Below are 18,380 nucleotides of genomic sequence, written 5' to 3'. Positions count from 1 at the left end.
CACTACACTATATATTCAAAGTGTCAGCCAATAGGGGCACCAGCTAGTCGGGGCCGCAACAGAATCTCAATGCCATGTCAATGCTGTAATTGACATTGACCATACGAATGTTGACAGTACAGCATCTAATCCAGACAATATCCAGCAAGTGGAATTCAGATGCCTGGGGTCTGATGGGAGGTGGTAGAATGGACTATCCCAAATTTCAAGCACCAGAGAGAGCCCCATCCCCACAGCGAGCCACTCTATAAGCAAGAACACAGTGGTCTAATAGGCAATTACAAATACTTTTGGCGTTTCAATGGCTATATATTTCCCAATGTCATCGGGAGACTGCAGTTGTATTAGGTAAATTCCCCATCATGTGCTTGCTCACTGTTTTATAGTGACAGGTCAAAATAAAACTTATTCAAGTTACAATAAACTAAAATATGGAAAACCCAAGCGAATTCATTCATCATGAGTATAGGGGTGCTATTTTAGAAATCTGAGCAGTTACCTTAGTCTGTGCAGCATATTATTTTTCCGGGAAGGAATATACTACCTTGACTTTCACGTTCTCTGCCAGGGAGAGGGAGAAAGAGCACACCGTGTGGGCTTCTGATTTTTATCACATTGACATAACCTACACCTCATCACATTAAAGCATTACTCAAGGTCCTTCAGAAGCTGTAGTTGAAAGGATCTTTCCAAACATCTGAGACGCCAAGACAGAATCTAGTAGCAAATGTCGTGAGACCCACGGAAGGTCTCCAGCAAGAGATGTGTTTGTGGATTGGGGGATGTGTAACATGAACCATGGAAATACTAAAACGAATTTTCCCTTAGTGAAGAATGTCTTCAGTGGGCTTTCTTTGTGTTAAGGCAACTTCCATCTGCTATCCTGTGCACCGGGGACTTGCGAGTACAGAAGTAGTGTGAGCTGACTGGTAGATCCAGTGGAGCATCTCCTCCAATGTCCATGAGGGATTGGCGCTAAGAGAATTGGGACCCCCCCGGCAGACTAAATGCTGTCACTCTCTGCTACATAAAAATGCAAAACCATAAATGGCAGAATTCTAGGCTAGCTGAGACACTCTTTTATTTCCATCATGTTAAGGTTATGAATATGACATAGCTTTCAGTTAAATACTAAATGAAAAATTGAAATGTGCTTTATCTCACAGATTTTCTTTCAAGACCATATGTATTAATATTTCCTTTCATTTCTCCTTGACTGGGCTTATAACAAATCCTCAAGCAGTGAAGTAGCTTTCCTTGATAAGGGTTCTCAGATTTGCCCTTTGTAATGCTCTAAGCAAATTTCCTATTTTCTTGACAAAGTATTCCAAATGCTATCTTCTTTTTCTCTTCTGCTTTCAGAAATCTCTTATTGGACATTTTGGTTGAATTATTAGCTAAATTAATATATATTTATGTGGAATATATTAGTATTTGAACGTGTGCCTACAGAGTTGCTTTATTGTTACGATTTTATCAGAAGGTTTTCAGAAGCTCTTTGCACAATGCATAGTCCTCGGTGCACTTCCTGGAGACTAAAACGTTTCTTGTATCATATTTTCTTAGTCTTTTAAAATCCCCTATTATATTTAATGGCAGTAAAATCCCAAGTGTTATATCAGCTTATTGGGTGTCAAAGATTAAAACAACAACAACCAAAAAAAACTATTAGCTTGGATGGCAAAAGATGCAATATGAGTATTTAGGAAAAATGGAAATTTGGTGAATGTCTACTTTGTGCACATACTTTCCTCACCTTATACAACTTAATTCTCTTATTGATCTTGTAAGTTTTTAAATTTTACCTTTACAATCAGAATTTACAAAGAGCTCAGAGAAGCAAAGCATTTTTCCCCAACAACTAATTATGGCAAATGTGGAATTCAAACTCCTATGTATGTAATCCCAAATTCTTGTTATGTCCACGATGCCGTGCTGATTTTCACAATTCAGATATTGATCCCTGTCCTCCATACATGACATGGTAATCTCTGTTTCCCACCCCCAACCATGGCATAATTTTTAAACCGCTTTATAGAGGCATGATTGCATGATAGAAACCATGCATATTTAGTGTATAAGTTTGAAATGCCTCCCAATGATAGGTCCCAGTAAGTGGTCTTTTTTTAAAGATGTTGAATTTTAAATTGAATTTTAAAACGTCAGGGAAATCTAATAATTTTTTTAGTTTATTTGAGAGAGGGAGGGAGAGTGGGGCAGGGAGAGAGAGAGGAGAGACAGAGGATCCCATGCAGGCTCTTCACTGTCAGCCCAGAGCCCAATTCAGGACTCAAACTCATAAACCATGAGATCATGACCTGAGCAGAAGTCAAGAGTTGGGTGCTTAATGGACTGAGGCACCCAGGTGCCCCCAGATCTAATAATTTTATTTATATGGTCTTTATGGTTCTTGGAGCATAATGGTGAGGAATCAAATCTGGGCTCAATTTACTCTTCCACCACTAACTGTTGGTGTAACTTCTGGATACTTCATTTATTGGAGCCTCCGCTCCCTGATCTGTGCCTCAGTTAGAATAAGCTCTGCTCCACAATGGGTAACGACGAAATAAAGTGATACATACAAAACGTTAGCACAGATTCTGTAGAGGAAGAAACAAGCGCTGATACTTATGTAGGTAGGAGAGAGGGAAATTAAAATCAGTTTCCTCTGCATAGCAGATGAGCTAATCTGCTGAGAAAGAATACCGTGAATAATTAGTGGGTTACTGGACCACCAGCAGAAGTCTGAAGAAAAATATAAGCTTTTGTTCTCTCTCTTCTGTGAAAATAACTTATATTGACATAAGAAACAAAAGTAACTTTGAAAATCCCTTTAATAAACAAAGTAGGAAAAAGCTAAGGTAAGAATTTTATCTGCCCAAATCCGTCTCAATTCAAGAAAGCCTCCAACAGTGTAAAACATATCGCTAGTTCTCAAGCAGAGAGCTGTATTGCTCTGAAAAATAATGATACGATCCCAAGGGACCTGTGATTCATTTCTCCGGATGATGAGGGCTGGGGGTGAGGCTGACCAGGAGAAGAGTAACGTGGGAATTTGGTTCCGTGGCACCGAGCTTCAGGGAAGGTGAGAAAGAAGTGACGTCAACCATGTCCCATTGGAGACACTCCTCATAGGAGAAGTAAATGGCAAATGAGGCAGGATAGAAAGGGAAAGCAGACATCACCTTGCATCTGCTAGCAAAATTGGAGCAGACGTAAACACAAAGTTGCCCTGAGAAATCCAGGTGGGACATGTTAGAAAAGAGCGACGCTGGCGTCTGTGGCATCGGCTCCCTCTGGAGGAGTGACTCGGGAATGTGTGTCTCCAGGACAGGAAACAACATCTCTGTTTGGGAAATGTTCTGAGAAGACATTCCCAGCTGGAGAGTTCGGACTGCCTCTTGCCATCTTCACTTGTACAAAGAGCAGACCAGAACTCTACAGCCGCCGTTCACACACAAAGTTCACGAAGGATTATAAAAGGGAGTTGTCAGCGTTGACGTAAAGCAAACCAGAGAAAAGGAACACAGCAAGCGAAAGGCAACTGAAGAGGCAGAGATCAGGAAAGAATTCAAGGTAGCGATGCCATCGTTCCAGAAATGAACAACGAAGATGTTGCCTGTAATAAGACAGAGAAAATGAAAAGGATTTTAGTGATCGTGATTAGCACACCTAAGGAATTTGCTATATAATGGAACCCAAAAATGGAGTAGTAGCTAGAGGTAAACAGACAGTAAAGAAACAGAAAAATGAGTAACATGCAGGAAATAAGGGAGAAGAGCAAAAGAATAAGAAGGAACCTAAATGCTCTTCAGTAGAGCAGTTAAGTAAATCATGATACACCATATAGTAGAACACCAAGCAGAAATTTTTTCAACAGCTACTTTCCAGTGAATAAACAAGGTATAATAGAATATTTTTCATCAACTCCCATTTGTGGTAAAACAGCTGGAGACTGTATTGCTTCTCCTGAGAGGAAGTGAGGGTCAAGCGGGAAGAGTTAGGCAAAGGGGCTTGCCTTTCCCTCTACGTACATTTGTACTTCTAGAAACACACTTCTTTTACCACATATATGCCTTATTTATAGATGAAAATATGTCAAAATGACAAAAACGTCAAGAATAAATTCTTGATTCAACTTCCCCCAAAACCAGCAAATAAGAAGAGATGAAGAGGAAAGAAATTACAAAATATAAAGCAAAAATTAAGAGACTGAAATAAAACTAAAATATATGGTAGGATTCCTTAGCCACACCCTTGGTTTCAAGTACTGATAATGGTGTTGACTAAGTTATGCCTCTAACCCATACTCTCTGAATTTCCCTAACCTCCAGTTGTTATATCCAACCACAAACTTGAATTTTCACTTGCGTTTCTAAGAGGCGGCTTCAATTTAACACGGCCAAATGTGCCTCTTTCCTAATCTTTGATCTCAATAAAATGCACCATTTCTTATTTGCCCAAGCCACCATCCTAAGATTTATCCTTAAAATATTCTACTCTTTCCCTCATCTCACCCATACCCCAGTGCTCTTACCATAAAACATATACCAGTTCTGTCTGATTCTATCTGAACAACTGTCCAGAAGCCCATCTCCCCCTCATGACACATCTCCCTTCCTGTACTCTTACCTATCTGCTGTTCACAGTCCAAGCACCACCGCCATTTTGCCACCACGATAAATCCCAATGGACTTCTACTTCCATCTACGATCCACTCTCCACATCGTGGCCAGAGTGATCATTTTACACTTCCAGTTATAAAACCAGTAAGTCATGCAGATGCAACATAACAGCTCAAGGAATACATTTCATAATATTGTAATAACTTTGGTGACTGATGGTAACTCGACTTACTGGGGGATCATTTCGTAGCGTATAAAAACATCAAATCACTATGATATACACCTGAAACTAATAGGACACCGTATGTCAGTTACACTTCAATAAAAATTGTGAAAATAAGATCATGTGATCTCCCTTCTTAACACCCTCCAATGGCTTACATCACACTTAAAAATAGAATCCAGGATCCCCACCCTACCTAGAAGTCCCTGTTGATACTACTTCTCTGACATTATTTTTCCTTCCATTTTCTCTTTCATCACTGTGATGCGTCCACTCGAGGCCTTGATTTTGTTCCTTGTCATTGCTAAATGTGTGTTTGCCTAAGCTCATTTGAATGAGCTATTTCATTGTCCTGGAATACTCTGTCCCCATGCCGCTGGTCAGAGAGGCCTTCCCTACACACCAGTCTGAGGAAACACCATCGCATCCATCAGCATCACACTGCCCTCTTTTATTTACTTTATTGGCCTTATATAACTATCTGATATTTTCTTCTCTGCTTTAGTATCCGTCTATTCCCAAGTATAAGAATAAACACTGCCTAGAAAGAGTAGATTCTATTTTTGTTGAATGAATGAATGAATTCAATTTTTTTAAATGTTAGTGAGTCTTAAATATAGATCTTACATAGGTACAAAAAAATGACTTAAAGATAAACGGGGACACCTGGGTGGCTCAGTCGGTTGAGCGTCTGACTTCGGTTCAGGTCATGATCTCCCAGTTTGCGAGTTTGAGCCCCATGTCAGGCTCTGTGCTGACAGCTCAGAGCCTGGAGCCTGCTTCGGATTCTGTGTCTCCCTCTCTCTCTGTCCCTCCCCGGCTTGTACTGTCTCTGTCTCTCAAAAATAAATAAATAAATAAATAAATAAATAAATAAATAAATGTAAAAAAAAAAAAAAGATCAACAAAACAATGTGACTGGCTCTGGGAAATTGGATGGATGACCTGCAAGGAGGTGAAGTTGCACTTTTTGTTATGTGCTATGTTCACAATGCTGTGGAATTAAGTTAACTCTTGCAATAAAAATTGCATCATTTTTTCTTGTTTAATAAACACATGAAGATTTTACAAGTTGTAAGCCCTCTTCTAGAAAAAAAAATGTCAGACACAGATTACTAGAGAGAAAATATAAGACTTGGAAATGGTTTAGCCAAAGACAGGTGGGCAGAGTGCAATAAGATCTTTGTTAGTGACCATACTTTCTAACCCATCCTCCTTCCCTTATGCTATAAATGTTAGATAAAATTTTATTGATCAACTATATTCATTGTGTCTTTAAAGCCAGATGGGTGAGATTCACAAGCAAGATATAGAGAGGTTCTATTTTAATATCAGAACAGCTTTTTTTTTTTAACAATATGAGTTTATCTAAGTTACATTAAATTGTTACTGATATGCACACATTGGATAAGAGCATCTTTCAGAAGGCACTATTTTGAATTTCTTAACAGACAATGGAAAACTCCATGATACTGTAGGTGACAACGTGGGAATGTTCTAAGAAGTGCTTTTATGTTTTACCTGGATAATATTAGAAATTTCATAAGAGGTTACTATATTTAAAATGTATTATTGATAATCCAATTCTTCAAAAATATTGTGACATGTTACAATCTCAGTGCAACTTCACAGTAAGGATGGAGAAAAGAAAATATTACACTGTTGTCCTAAGTAGGTAGATGCTTTGACAATTGTTACCTTTATTTTTATATTGGCCAGCGAGTAGCTTGAGCTTTAGACACGGAAAACCTGAGTCCCTCTCAGAGACAGAGTCCACAGGCTCTTGGAACTCTACTAATCAAAATAAAATATCCAAAGGGTCACCATGAGAGGAGGGATGGGCTTTTATCAATCTGACTACAAATGATAAAGCAGGACTGCTGTTAGCTCAAATTGTATCCTTGCAAAAAATTTTAAATGGCATTTCTTTCTTAATTTATATTGTTACATTGGCCAAATTACTTTAATAAAGAGACAAACCCACAACAGTTGGATCAGAACAATGTCCTATCAAGCAGCACCCTTGTACAGTGCACAACCTGTACATACATACCCAGTGTCTTTGTAATTTAGAAATACCAGGAGACATTCCAGCTCTGAATTAGAAAGACATTTCTAATGTAACTTTTAATAGTCAGAATGAACTGTTTCAGTAAGTTCTAAGTCCCCCATGATTGGAGGAATTTAAACCCTGGATTAATTAAATTCACGTATTATGTGGAAATTATAGATAAGATTTTAAAAATCAAATGGCAGTTGGACTAGATAATCTTTAAGGTTTTTTCCCAATCCTAATATTTAATATTCTATTTCAAAAACTCTTTTTTGTTTTTTAAGCTTATTTATTTATGTTGAGGGGGGGCAATAATAATTAGTTTTTTAATTTTTTTATTAAAATTTTTTTTAATGTTTACTTATTTTTGAGAGAGACAGAGACAGAATGCGAGTGGGTTAGGACAGAGAGAGAGGGAGGCACAGAATCTGAAGCAGGCTCCAGGCTCTGAGATGTCCGCACAGAGCCCCATGCGGGCTTGAACCCACGAACCTCGAGATCTTGACCTGAGCCGAAGTCGGACGCTCAACCGACTGAGCCATCCATGAGCCCCAATAATTAAGCTTTTTAAAGATAAAACATTAAAAAGCAAGGCACACATTACTTGGAAACAATTGGTGTCATCAGGAGGCGTGGTGTTCATTATATTGGAGGCACATAATTATCAATGTTCTGACCACAGTTTCACTAAACATATTGCATCCACTGTTTCTGGTGCCACAAAACAGTAAGGTCAATTAATTATGACAGGACAGAGGCCAGGGGTCAGTTAGACGATATAGCGACAGTTTAAGAGAGAAATCGGGAAATCTGGGTGTCTCTGTTGCTTAAGCATCTCGGGTCACGATCTCGCGATTCGTGAGTTCGAGCCCCGAGTGGGGCTCTGTGCTCACTGCTCTGGAGCCTGGAGCCTGCTTTGGAGCCTGTGTCTCCCTCTCTCTATTCCCCTCCCCTGCTCTCTCTCTCACACAAATAAATAAACATTAAAAAAAAATAGAAATCAGGGATGCCTGGGTGGCTCAGTCGGTTGAGCGCCCCACTTTGGCTCGGGTCATGATATCACTGTTCATTGAGTTCAAGCCCCGCGTGGGCCCTGTGCTGACATCTCAGAGCCTGGAGCCTGCTTCTGATGCTGTGTCTCCTTCTCTCTCTGCCCCTCCCCCCCCTTGTGCTCTGTCTCTCTCTGTCTCTCAAAAATAAATAAATGTAAAAAAAATTTTTTTAATAGAAATCTACGGGTGCTATAGATAGTAAAGTAATATTACCAAACGGGTGATATTAAGGGAAGTCTGTAGAGAACAGTAAAGGAGACAAAAACACATATAAAGGATGGAGGAAGCCTAAAAAGAGCCCCACAGCTCAGAGAGGAGAGCAGTTTGGTGGCAGTATCTGTCCCTCTCCTGCAATGGGGTTGATTTGGCTGATGTGAATGAGAAGCCCCTCGCCTTCTCTCCCTTCTGTGATGCTTTCCACCTTGTCTGAGGGGAGCCGTTCTTTCAGTAGGGACACGTTTCCTTTGGGTCCCTCTCAACTCACTTTCCCCTTTGTTTGATTTTCCATTGTTATCTTTAATGTTCTGAAGGTTGACGAGATTTCTACTTAATACTTTTTGTCATAAATGCACCAGGGGACTTTAGGAATAAGAGACTGCTGATCTCTGGAACAACCCCGGACACACCACTGGGCCAACTATTACTATATAAGCTATTATGCCACCTAAGATGCATTGCTAGAAGGCAATCAACAGAAGAAATATGGAAACATGGAGGGAAAAATTGTTCATGGAGCTTAAAAAGCCATAGAAGAATCTTACTTTTATAATATATAAACACTTGCATAGTGTTTACAAAAAGCCGGATATTTTTCCAAATGCTTTACACATTATTTCACTCAGTTCTCACATAGGAGGTATTATTATTTTGCCTGTTTTACTAACGAGGATAGTCTACATTATTATCTTGTCCTAGAGACCATGAATGAAACTCAAAGGTGGATGGTCTTGATTTTAAGGAAGAAATGAATACAGATTTCTTTGCAAGGACAACACTAGAGCCAAAGATAGAGTTTTGATGTGAGAGAAAGCAAAACTTTCAACACAAATGGATGTTCGAAAGTCGAATTAGTCCATTTTATTTCTTATATGTGAATTGCCTGATCATCTTTATAAAAGTAATTTTAGCTTCATTTATATTGTTTCTCATTTTGATGTTTAACATGAGAGCACTTCTGGTTTTTGTTTTCTATCTTAAAAACCCATTTGTTTTCCATTTCCCACCATTTTCAGACTGAAGTGTTGACTAGATTTGGTTCAATAGGAGTCAACATGATGACTTCCCCCAAGCCCCCATGGTGGGGAGGTGGGGGGGGAGGGTCCCATGACCTACGATGGTGTGTTTAGTCATCTGGATTTGAAACATTTCTCCTTTTCTATTTCACATGTTCCTATTAAAGGCATGTATTTTTAGGAAATATTTCATTAAAAACTCAGAAGGTTGGGTGTGAGGGAGCTACAATTAAATGATAATATCAGGAGAATAGAGCATTGTTTCAAGATCACCTTCAGCTCTCCTGCTGGAGCATAAATGGGGGCGCAGGGCAGAAGCACTGATTTTCCAAGCAGGAGACATTTGTTGGGTGACAAAGCCTTATTACAATTTATTGACTTTAGTGTACAAATGATGAATGCAAGGGTAATTGCAGTTCTTACAGATGAGGAGACGTCATTCTCCATGTCCGTCCTTCTAGACCGGTGCAAACCACTGTTAGCTCGGCTTGCTGCCGTGGTTAATACTACCTTCTGTCAAATGTTGATGTCTCTCACTCTTTCCCATCACTATTTTTTTAGCAGTGATTTTTTGTTTCCTATTGTCTTCCTCACGCCCCCTCTTAGTTTCCTCTATGCCCTTTGGTTTGTTAATCTTCTACTGATTTTTTGTTTATTTAGCTCAGACTTAAGAAATGATTTCCAAACCTGACTGTACATCAGAATCAGTGGAACTTTTTTATTAAAGTAATTATTTCTGGGCCCCACCCCAGGGGATTCTGACTCAAGAAGGCTTTACAAAGGCCATGAAAATCAGCAGTTTTAAAAGTCTGTGTTTTTAAAAAGATTCTCATGTGATAATTATTTGCAGGTAGACCTGAAGATCCTTAACTGGTATCTTTTAAATTACCTTAGGCAACTTTCACTGTTTACTTCAAAGCAAGAGAACTTCTAGAAGGCAACATCGGGGTGTCATCCACTTTAGGACAAATGCTCCCATACACAGCCCTCAGCCTACCTGCTCTCTGACCCCCCAGAGGGCAGGTGAGCTCAAATTCCACAGGGAATGTTTCTCTGGTTGCCTGCTGTTTTGAGGAATGCAGGATTAATCAGGCAGTGGGCCTCCTGCCCAGAGAGGCTGTTCTGAAAAAAAAAGTGGCCAGTGTTTGCAAAGCCTCCGTTTGGGATCCAGGCCTCGGAAGGGAACCCCTTGAAGATGGGGGAACAGCGAGCTCCCTTCTCTGAGTTTCATGCCTCTTCAGTCTTAGCCGTGCACGCAGTTAAGAGAGACACCGTGTCTCCCAACTCTGTCCCCCATGCATTTGCAGAGTATGTGGGAACCACGTGACAAGCACAGAGAGGCTTTGTTTGCTCTTATTAAGCTGGTTCTTCAGTGAGTACCTGTGTAGCTCAGTCCCAAAAAGAGCACACAGGTCTCACATACAGGGTATGCAGCACCTGCGATGGTGAATTGAGTGCCTGAGAGCATTGTGATCATGACAGCAACTCTTATAATGCCTCTGGAAAATTCTATCATTGGGATACAACATGACAATATATTATTTATGGGATAATGTTAGGATGTTTTGGAAGGTATTTTACCATCTCTCTTTCAGTACAGTGAAAATAAAATTCTTACATGATTTTTCCAGACAAAAGGAAATGCAAACAAACACTATTTGAACTACTTAAGTAGTATCTACTTATTTAAACTTTATAGGTGAAATATAGTTTGTTAGCACACCCTTAAACTCCATAAGCTAAGTCAACATTATTGCTTCTATGTTTTTTTACATGAAATTTATTGTCTAATTGGTTTCTATACAACACCCAGTGCTCATCCCAACAGGTGCCCTCCTCAATACCCATCACCCACCCTCCACTCCCTCCCACCTCCCATCAACCCTCAGTTTGTTCTCAGTTTTTTTTTAATATTTTTTAACATTTATTTATTTTTGAGACAGAGAGAGACAGAGCATGAATGGGGGAGGGCCAGAGAGAGAGGGAGACACAGAATCTGAAACAGGCTCCAGGCTCTGAGCTGTCAGCACAGAGCCCGACGCGGGGCTTGAACTCACGGACCGCGAGATCATGACCTGAGCCGAAGTCAGATGCTTAACCGACTGAGCCACCCAGGCGCCCCGAATTAGGATTTTTAATAGTTTATTTATGAAACAAAAGATAATATATATGCAATAACTGTTGTCAGTTTTAGACACTGCAAACATTTTCTTTTCTTTAAAATTTTTTAAACGTTTATTTATTTTTGAGACAGAGAGAGACAGAGCATGAACAGGGAGGGTCAGAGAGAGAGGGAGACACAGAATCCGAAACAGGCTCCAGGCTCTGAGCGGTCAGCACAGAGCCCGACGCGGGGCTCGAACTCATGAACCGTGAGATCATGACCTGAGCCGAAGTTGGATGCTTAACCGACTGAGCCACCCAGGCGCCCCAACAATCACACCTTCTCAAAAAACACACTGTCTATCTTTGTGTTACAAGTGTGTGTGAATGGTTTTGTTGCAAGATTGTTGTTCTGCTGCCTTAAACAGCCTATTACATTTTAAAAAGAAAGATGATATAAAACTGACAGAATGATTAGACTTCCATGTCTGTATGTATCTGTCCAGACATTGTTCTAGGAACTTGCCCATACATACAGACATGTGCACACACACACACACACACACACACACACAGAACTGGACTAGTTCACACACTTTTTTCACATAACTGTAATATGGAAAACAATATGGACATTTTGTCAGTAAATATAAACATGTGTAGTCATTCATAATAAATACAGAGCATTTCATTATATGGTTGCCCTACCTTTAATTTAACGTATTTCCTATTGTTGAATATTTAAAATATTTCTTATTTGTTGCCATCAAAAATATCATCCAAATACCTGTGCATACCTGTATGCTTATTCCCTCAAGATAAATTTCTAAAAGGAAAAGTGATGGCCTAAATTTTAATTTCCGAAACATGCTTGCCCTGCAGACATGCCTACACTTCAAAACTGCACCACTTATCCCCATGTTACTCAAGAAAAAATAAGTAAAATTCTAAATCGCACACCTATTAAAAGGGATGAGATCTGGATTCCAACAAGGATTAGTCAAGATGCTTCAAACAAGGACTAGTCAAAATGGTTGCTAACATCTAACGAGCACATTAAAAACTTATTAAACTCAAATTGACTCTTGATACTATTAAAAGGTTAACTCTACCTCGTCCCTCTGTTTGGGATAATATTTCTAAATAATGAGTCCTAAGATTCCATGCCACATATGGTGGGAAGCCCCGAACCCCAGAGATTTCTGAAGTGTATCCGACACCATCCCGTCTTCTAATTAGCTCTTGTTCTGTGACTGATCTCTGCAGAACTCTTGTTTCAGCTCTCAGAGTTGCTTCTCTTTTTTGGTACCGGTTCTAACCAGAACTGGACTCTCATTCCCATTCCCTAAAACCTCATCAATACAAGATTGTGCATGTACATTTCACCAAAGATAGAGTATTAGCACAGGGGCAGCATAGAACACCTAGGAGAACAAATAATTTTAAGATTAAATATTATCCAGTTCTTCTTTTCACTTTTTTAATGTGTTTTTTTTTTTTTTGTTTTTTTTTTTTTTTGAGAGAGACAGAACATGAGTGAGGGAGAGGCAAAGAAAGAGGGAGAGGGAGAATCCCGAGCAGGCTTTATGTTGCCACCATGGATCCCCATGTGGGACTCGAACTCCCGAACTGGAAGATCATGACCTGAGCTGAAATCAAGAGCCGAACACTTAACCGACTGAGCCACCCAGGTGACCCCAGCTCTCATTTCCAAGCTTTTTTGCTTTGGCCACTCTTTGGGGTTCTTACTGTCTTCTCTTCTGCCATAAATTCCATTCCGGGACGTGGTCACCTTCTTCCCACAGATTCTTTCCCCTGCCGAGAATTAAAATTTCTGGAGAGACTTTATGAAACTGTTGTTGCTCAGCAACCCCCCCCTCCTCCCCACCAAGGAATTAGAATCTTTGGGGAGTGGAAATGGGAAACGGGTATTTTCTAAAAGTTCCCCTTGTTAATTCTAGTGTGCAGCCAGGTTGAAAATTACTGTTTATAGACCCTTCGTCCAGGCCTCCTCTTTTGGATTCCTGATTCCTGCAGTCCTCTGGCCTACCAGCCAAAGCCTGAAAACTATTATTTCTTGCTTTTGCTGAGCAAGCTGTTTCTTTTTCTGTTTCTCTTTTTCCCTTCTCTGCACAGTGCCCTAAGGCACGACCTTTTCAGACTCGAAAAGGTGATATCCTAAATAAAAGTGAAACTCTCTCCTAAGGGAAAATTTGCCATTCTTCGAAGGCAATTGGGTCAAATGTCAACCACTTTCAAACTCCAGAGGTTTTTTTCTTTCCTCACTCATCTCTGTAAGGGTCGTCCACCAATTTAGTAACACGTAGGCATTCCTACCCCCAAGCAGATCCCATAATGTCTGTGGTATTGGTGGTAAAAAAAAATCTATTAAAGTTGAAAAGGCAGCAATAATCAGCCAGAGAATCCTCTGCTAATGGCCATGATGTTGTGGACTCTGACTTAATCACAGGACCTATGGGGGAAATGGGTGAGAACCAGGATGTGGCCATTGAATCAATGCACGCCTTTCATAATAGCATGCATTATTCCAGCCATGTCACCTTTACATGCTGACCACCCTACAAGCACAGCTGACAAGTTGCCACATGGTCAAGATCACTAATTAATCTCCCAATTCTGTAACATTTGAGGAACAAAGTAAAATTTCAAATTACACCGCTTTTAAGTATACCAAAATTCATAGTTCACGTGTGTTAGATGACAAACTATATATGCCTGGGGTCAAGCATATGTCTTTGACTCACTCTAAACTTAATTTATAGTTTCATTTTTCAGTGCAAAAACACTGCCCTCAGAAACAAGTTTCACTAGGCGGTTCTCTAAAATAACAGACCTTTCCTAAGTGTGGTCCTTGCCTGGAACTCAGACATGAGCAGCTGCCCCTGACAGACAGGTCCAGTGGATTAATTCCATTATATTCATGGTGACATTTGCCTGCCTTGCCTGTAAAGCAAGGCCCAGTGGAGAAAACAAGAGGAAGTTCAGCACACACACACACACACACACACACGTATATTCTGCTTAAAAGGAGCTCATTTAAACTTCCTCGTTTTCCTTGCCAGCATTTGGCATGGTCAGTATTCCAGGTTTGGGCCACTCAATAGGTACATACATATGCCTATATTGTTAGAGAATTCTGCTCCTTACTATGTCCCAAATTAACGAATGGGTCTTTTTCAAAGTCAATGAAGGTGAAAGGTTCAGAACTCTTAAGAGTACAACATGAGTTAAAAAGATCTTTCAGTAAAATCTCTTCATTTCAACTGAAGACAAAATTAAGGGATTATCAGAAACTACCCTTCCGTGTTCTTCCGTGCTTTGCCCATAACCTTATTCTCTTCCTTAATTTCTGTTGGCCTCTTCTTTTTTAATTCTTTCAGCCATATGACCAAGACTGAAGATGCCTCCTGGTTTTAGAGGGGCACAAACAGAAGAGTGTCTCCAGTTAAAGACTATGAACAGACCTAGGCACAGCCTTTTTTTTTTTTTTTTTTTTTTTTTTTGAGCTCTGTCTTCATTTTTAATATACAAGACAGCTAAGAATGATGACACAGAATTACAGCCTTTTTATTCTAATTTGGGCTAGTAACAGGTACCTAATAGGCATTATAGGGAAGAGACACAATCTAAAGATTACCATGTTCTTATTTTATTGCCTTCTCATAAATCAAATTATGTTTTTTGTGGAAGTGGAATGCCCTATACTTTGTAGCACGCTCTCCTAGTGACAGACTCATTAAGTCCCTAGGTTCCTAGTTGAATGACTCTTGTTATCTCATGACAGATTGCCTGGGATGCCCCAGAGCGGCTGCTGCAGGATTGTCTAAACATCTCCTAACCTTGGGCATGCTTCTGCCAGAACTCCAGTCAAGTTTAATGCCAGTAGGAAGAGAATAAAAGACAATGGAAATGAGTACCCTTTGTGGGACATGAAGGAGAGAAATCAAGGAAAAAACTTGTACTAGATACCCTTACGAGTATCATCTTACTAAAACAGGAAAACAGAATAAATGAGATCTGTAGACTCACTCTGGATATTTAAATGGTACTTTTGTATACCTAATGAAAACAATATCTTAAATAATCAATGGAATTCATCACATGTTTAAAATTGCTTCCAGGTGGGGAGCCTGGGTGGCTCAGTCGGTTAAGCGTCCGACTTCGGCTCAGGTCATGATCTCACAGTTCGTGAGTTCGAGCCCCGCATCGGGCTTTGTGCTGACAACTTAGAGCCTGGAGCCTGCTTCAATTTCTGTGTCTCCCTCTCAGCTCCTCCCCTGCTCATGCTCTCGCTCTCCTTCAAAAACAAATAAAAACATTTAAAAAAATTTAAAAAAAATTGCTTCCGGGATAATTAAATTAGCCAAAAACAATAAAACCAAATCACATTCCTTTCCTTTGTCTGTACATATTTGAGACAGTCCATTTTTAAAAATTATTTATTTAGTTTTGAGAGAGAAGGGGGGGAGGGAAAGAGCATGCGTGGGGGAGGGGCAGAGAGAGAAGAACACACAGAATCTGAAGCAGGCTCCAGGCTCCGAGCTGTCAGCACAGAGCCTGATATGGGGCTTGAAATCATGGGTCACGAGATCATGACCTGAGCTGAAATCAGAGGCTTAACCGACTGAGCCACCCAGGCGCCCGGAGACAGTCCGTTTTTTAATGATAAATTTTCATTTGAAAAGTAATTCAAATGAAACTATTTTTTCCCCAATGAAAAAGTTATGAGAATATTTGAGACACAGGTTTTCTTCCTCCTCCACCTTCCCCTCTATCTTCTTTGTCTCTCTTCTTTTCTGCTACTCCTATGCATACTCTCCTAACAAGCATTCCTAAGCTCCTGGAAGAGAATTTAGCTGGCACACAAAATGGAATGCCAGATGTAGCCACCGCAAGTCAGAGAAGGTCCACACACTGGAGAAGATCACATCTCCGACCACAGGAAAATCCAAAGTTAAGGAGTCATTCCCAACAATCGATTCGGAGGTTACTGTTATTATTACTTTGGTACTGGTATTCATTTGTCCTTCCCTGATAAATCTGTCTACATTTCCACATGGAAAATCAAGTTTGAGGAGCCTCAAAAGCATTTTAAAAACATTCATTTCCCCAAGCTGCAGATTGCTGATGCCACAAGGGGTAGAAATATAAACAGCCAACAGATAAAACATGGCCGATAAGAAGAGAGTCATGGAAAGTTTCCTCTAGTCATAATGTTTTTGCTTCTCGTCCTTTAAAGGGCTTGCTTTGCTTGCTTGAATGATGGAAATGAGCCAAAGAATAAGTGTGATCATTTACTTTGCTCTTACCAGTTCTGTGATGTTACCCCCTATTCCTTAGCTGCAAAAACATTGCAGCTCAAAGTAGAAACATATGTATCACTATAGCAGCATCAAACAAATAAAACAACAACAAAAAGCCCAACAAAAGATAACTAGATGATAGATAGATAGATAGATAGATAAGTAGATAGATAGATGATAGATACATAGATAGATAGATAGATAGATAGAAATATATAGATATATGTGGAGACAGAGAGCCAACTTTTTATTTGTATTCCAGGACAAATTCTCTTCAAAGGGCCCTGAATCAGATGTATTGTTATAAAGAGTCCACATAAATATAATGTTAATAGTAACAAGTATTGAGAATTTGAAACATGTTAATTTCATGCACACACATGCCTATTACTTTTTGACTCTGCCTGGGAACCAGGGGGAGGGATCTGAGAAGTTGCTCAGAGAAGCTTCTTTCTGATCTTCCCTAAAATCTCTCTCTACCAACTTCAACTATTCGTGTTCCTTATTTAGGAAACATGTCCTTTACCTCATTTCTACCTCAGTGCAAATTATCTGGTTTCCATGGGTCCCACTCCAGAGTGGGAGAACATTCTTCATCTTCTGTCATCAAGATAGCATTCTTAATCATAGCAGAAAAGAAGGGACAGATGTAAGTGATCCTTTTGAAGTGAAAAATCAATCAAACTTGACTCTATGGTTGTGGGAGGTAAGAGAGAAGAAGGAAATCAACAACAGTGAATCAAATGTTTTGGCTTAATACCTAAGTGGTTGTTGTGGAAGTTTACAATATAGGCACTTTGCTTTTTATTTATTTATCCTTACTATTTTTTTTGCACGTTGCTTTTTAAAAATGACTTCAGTCACTATTGGTTCATTGCAAAATTGTTTAAGTGGCCAAAATAATATCAGAGCTAGTAAAAAATAGCCATCGTTAGATAATATTTATATGTGCATAAAGATTGAGTAGTGATTCAGTTATTCTATAGATTTTCTCCCACTTCCCTTATATTTCAGCCTTTCTGTACTTATATATGAGTAAGGGACTTTCTCACAGACTATTTTGATAGAATTAATTGGCTTGTGAGTGCCATTATACATAATGCAAACCGAATTCTTGTCCTGAAGATAGATTTCACTATGTGACCTAGGTCAAATTAATCTACCTTAAATGCTTCATTGAAAAAATGGGCATAATAACATCATCTTCCTAATAAGGACTTTGTAGGAATTGTGTAAGATGGTTTAATTCACTGACTGGGATGTCATAATCTTTTAATACAAGTTATCATTATAATCATTAACTGTATTCTCTTGATTGATGATCACAGAGATATCTCTTAGTTCTCTGATTGGACTATTGTCTTATGATCTAATCCCTGTAAGGGCAAGTCTAAAGATAAAGCGATTTGTACTGCTCTGATTCCGCTGTCATTTGATATATTGCCTATTCCTTATTTGTATAGCACAAGCTTAAATCAATAGCAACTACCTCTCCATTATATTTAATGTTCCTGCTTTGAAAATGTAATCAAAGCAAAGACATATATACCAGGATAGTGATTGCAGAATTGTTTACTATGGAGGAAAAAGCCATAATTTACAAATGATCTAAATGATCATCGGTAGGAAATTAAAGAAACTAGTTATGGTTCGTTCTCACAAAAAAACACAAGATAAATTTTAAGGACAGTGAAGATGCCCCTTATACTTTGACATGGGAAAATAAAAGCAGGAAACGTTTAATAAAAAATGTTTTAGAGAAAAGTAG

General features: G+C 39.4%; 2 long non-coding RNA genes across 3 annotated transcripts in view; one reads left to right on the top strand and one right to left on the bottom strand.

The window, feature by feature from the left end:
• LOC147582354 (uncharacterized) overlaps positions 1 to 18,380 on the top strand; it is an 862,122-nt gene that overhangs the window by 813,721 nt on the left and 30,021 nt on the right. The gene's annotated exons all lie outside the window — the stretch shown is intronic.
• The window catches only part of LOC147582355 (uncharacterized), a 41,934-nt gene continuing 26,370 nt past the window's right edge, over positions 2,817 to 18,380 (bottom strand). Inside the window, exon 2 of the long non-coding RNA XR_015248697.1 lies at positions 2,817 to 3,619. This is a non-coding gene — a long non-coding RNA (uncharacterized LOC147582355). The remainder of the gene's footprint in view (positions 3,620 to 18,380) is intronic.

This window comes from Puma concolor, chromosome A3 (genome assembly GCF_028749965.1).
Source record: "Puma concolor isolate L17-30 chromosome A3, mPumCon1.1.hap2, whole genome shotgun sequence".
NCBI classification, from domain to species: Eukaryota; Metazoa; Chordata; class Mammalia; order Carnivora; family Felidae; genus Puma; species Puma concolor.
The sequence above is the reverse complement of the archived record's forward strand: the minus strand, read 5'-3'. Positions and strand labels throughout refer to the sequence as shown.